Raw genomic sequence first — 4,407 nt, forward strand, 5'->3', positions numbered from 1 at the left:
GAGAGGGCGCGCCAGGAGGAGTCCTACTCCCTCCGGGAGTAGGATTCCCCCCTTTCCTAGTTGGAATAGGATTCGGGAGGGGGGAAAGAGGAGAGAGAGAAGGAAGGGGGGCGCCGACCCCCTCTCCTTGTCCTATTCGGACTAGGGGGGGGGGAGGGGCACGCGGCCCAGCCCTGGCCACCTCTCCTCTCTTCCACTAAGGCCCACTAAGGCCCATATACCTCCCGGGGGGTTCCGGTAACCTCCCGGTACTCCGGTAAAATCCCGGTTTCACCCGGAACACTTCCGATATCCAAATATAGGCTTCCAATATATTAATCTTTATGTCTCGACCATTTCGAGACTCCTCGTCATGTTCGTGATCACATCCGGGACTCCGAACAAACTTCGGTACATCAAAATGCATAAACTCATAATATAACTGTCATCAAAACCTTAAGCGTGCGGACCCTACGGGTTCGAGAACAATGTAGACATGACCGAGACACGTCTCCGGTCAATAACCAATAGCGGAACCTGGTTGCTCATATTGGCTCCTACATATTCTACGAAGATCTTTTATCGGTCAGACCGCATAACAACATATGTTGTTCCCTTTGTCATCGGTATGTTACTTGCCCGAGATTCGATCGTCGGTATCTCAATACCTAGTTCAATCTCGTTACCGGCAAGTCTCTTTACTCGTTCCGTAATACATCATCTCACAACTAACTCATTAGTTGCAATACTTGCAAGGCTTATGTGATGTGCATTACCGAGAGGGCCCAGAGATACCTCTCCGACAATCGGAGTGACAGATCCTAATCTCGAAATACGCCAACCCAACATGTACCTTTGGAGACACCTGTAGAGCACCTTTATAATCACCCAGTTATGTTGTGACGTTTGGTAGCACACAAAGTGTTCCTCCGGTAAAGGGGAGTTGCATAATCTCATAGTCACAGGAACATGTATAAGTCATGAAGAAAGCAATAGCAACATACTAAACGATCGGGTGCTAAGCTAATGGAATGGGTCATGTCAATCAGATCATTCACCTAATGATGTGATCCCGTTAATCAAATAACAACTCTTTGTCCATGGTTAGGAAACATAACCATCTTTGATTAACGAGCTAGTCTAGTAGAGGCATACTAGTGACACTCTGTTTGTCTATGTATTTACATGTATTATGTTTCCGGTTAATACAATTCTAGCATGAATAATAAACATTTATCATGATATAAGGAAATAAATAATAACTTTATTATTGCCTCTAGGGCATATTTCCTTCAGTCTCCCACTTGCACTAGAGTCAATAATCTAGATTATACAGTAATGATTCTAACACCCATGGAGCCTTGGTGCTGATCATGTTTTGCTCGTGGAAGAGGCTTAGTCAATGGATCTGCTACATTCAGATCCGTATGTATCTTGCAAATCTCTATGTCTCCCACCTGGACTAGATCCTGGATGGAATTGAAGCGTCTCTTGATGTGCTTGGTTCTCTTGTGAAATCTGGATTCCTTTGCCAAGGCAATTGCACCAGTATTGTCACAAAAGATTTTCATTGGACCCGATGCACTAGGTATGACACCTAGATCGGATATGAACTCCTTCATCCAGACTCCTTCATTTGCTGCTTCCGAAGCAGCTATGTATTCCGCTTCACATGTAGATCCTGCCATGACGCTTTGTTTAGAACTGCACCAACTTACAGCTCCATCGTTTAATGTAAATACGTATCCGGTTTGCGATTTAGAATCGTCCGGATCAATGTCAAAGATCGCATCGACGTAACCACTTACATTAGCTCTTTGTCACCTCCATAAACGAGAAACATATCCTTAGTCCTTTTCAGGTATTTCAGGATGTTCTTGACCGATGTCCAGTGATCCACTCCTGGATTACTTTGGTACCTCCCTGCTAGACTTATAGCAAGGCACACATCTGGTCTGGTACACAGCATTGCATACATGATAGAGCCTATGGCTGAAGCATAGGGAACTGTTGGAAATATGCCCTAGAGGCAATAATAAAAGTATTATTATATTTCATTGTTCATGATAATTGTCTTTTATTCATGCTATAACTGTATTATCCGGAAATCGTAATACACGTGTGAATACATAGACCTCAATATGTCCCTAGTGAGCCTCTAGTTGACTAGCTCGTTGTGATCAACAGATAGTCATGATTTCCTGGCTATGGACATTGGATGTCGTTGATAACGGGATCACATCATTAGGAGAATGATGTGATGGACAAGACCCAATCCTAAGCATAGCACAAAGGTCGTTTAGTTCGTTTGCTAGAGCTTTGCCAATGTCAAGTATCTCTTCCTTAGACCATGAGATCGTGTAACTCCCGGATACCGTAGGAGTGACTTGGGTGTATCAAACGTCACAACGTAACTGGGTGACTATAAAGGTGCATTACAGGTATCTCCGAAAGTAGCTGTTGGGTTGACACGGATCGAGACTGGGATTTGTCACTCCGTATGACGGAGAGGTATCTCTGGGCCCACTCGGTAATGCATCATCATAATGAGCTCAAGGTGACCAAAGTGTTGGCCATGAGATCATGCATTACGGTACGAGTAAAGTGACTTGCCGGTAACGAGACTGAACAAGGTATTGGGATACCGACGATCGAGTCTCGGGCAAGTAACGTACCGATTGACAAAGGGAATTGTATACAGGGTTTGATCGAATCCTCGACATCGTGGTTCATCCGATGACAACATCGAGAAGCATGTGGGAGCCAACATGGGTATCCAGATCCCGCTGTTGGTTATTGACCGGAGAACGTCTCGGTCATGTCTACATGTCTCCCGAACCCGTAGGGTCTACACACTTAAGGTTCGATGACGCTAGGGTTATAAAGGAAGTTTGTATGTGGTTACCGAATATTGTTCGGAGTCCCGGATGAGATCCCGAACGTCACGAGGAGTTCCGGAATGGTCCGGAGGTAAAGATTTATATATGGAAAGTCCTATTTTGGCCACCGGAAAATGTTCGGGATTTTTCGGTATTGTACCGGGAAGGTTCTAGAAGGTTCCGGAGTGGGGCCCACCTGCATGGGGGGACCCACATGAACATGAGTAGTGGGGGAAAGGCCCCACACCCCTGGTCAAGGCGCACCAAGATCCCCCCTTAGAAGGAATAAGATCATATCCCGAAGGGATAAGATCAAGATCCCTAAAAAGGGGGGATAACAATCGGTGGGGAAGGAAATGATGGGATTTCTTTCCTCCCACCTTGGCCAACGCCCCAATGGACTTGGAGGGCAAGAAACTAGACCCTCCACCCCTATATATAGTGGGAGGCGCATGAGAGCTTAACACAAGCCAAGGCGCAGCCCCTCCCCTCCCCAACACCTCTCCTCCTCCGTATATGCTTGGCGAAGCCCTGTCGGAATACTACTGCACCAACTACACCACGCCGTCGTGCTGCCGTTGGAGCAATCTTCCTCAACCTCTCCTTCCCCCTTGCTGGATCAAGAAGGAGGAGACGTCTCCCGTCCCGTACGTGTGTTGAACGCGGAGGTGCTGTCCGTTCAGCACTTGGACATCGGTGATCCGAATCACGTTCGAGTACGACTCCATCATCACCATCCCCTTGGCTAGCTTCCGCTCGTGATCTACAAGTGGTATGTAGATGCAAACTCTCTCCCTTGACTCGTTGCTTAGATGAACTCATAGATGGATCTTGGTGAAATCGTAGGAAAAATTTTAATTTTCTGCAACGTTCCCCAACAGTGGCATCATGAGCTAGGTCTATGCGTAGTTCTCTTTGCACGAGTAGAACACAATTTTGTTGTGGGCGTGGATTTTGTCATCTTACTTGCCTCTACTAGTCTTTTCTTGCTTCGGCGGTATTGTGGGATGAAGCGGCCCGGACCAACCTTACACGTACGCTTACGTGAGACCGGTTCCACCGACTGACATGCACTAGTTGCATAAGGTGGCTGGCGGGTGTCTGTCTCTCCCACTTTAGTTGGAGCGGAATCGATGAACAGGGCCCTTATGAAGGGTAAATAGAAGTTGACAAAATCACGTTGTGGTGATTCGTAGGTAAGAAAACGTTCTTGCTAGAACCCAATTGCAGCCACGTAAAAGATGCAACAACAATTAGAGGACGTCTAACTTGTTTTTGCAGTGATTGATCATGTGATGTGATATGGCCAGAAGTTGTGATGAATGATGAATTGTGATGTATGAGATCATGTTCTTTGTAATAGGATTCACGACTTGCATGTCGATGAGTATGACAACCGGCAGGAGCCATAGGAGTTGTCATTATTTTTTTGTATGACCTGCGTGTCATTGAATAACGTCATGTAAACTACTTTACTTTATTGCTAAACGTTAGTCATAGAAGTAGAAGTAGTCGTTGGCGTGACAACTTCATGAAGACACGATGATGG

The sequence above is a fragment of the Triticum dicoccoides genome, chromosome 6A (assembly GCF_002162155.2).
Source record: "Triticum dicoccoides isolate Atlit2015 ecotype Zavitan chromosome 6A, WEW_v2.0, whole genome shotgun sequence".
Lineage (NCBI taxonomy): Eukaryota > Viridiplantae > Streptophyta > Magnoliopsida > Poales > Poaceae > Triticum > Triticum dicoccoides.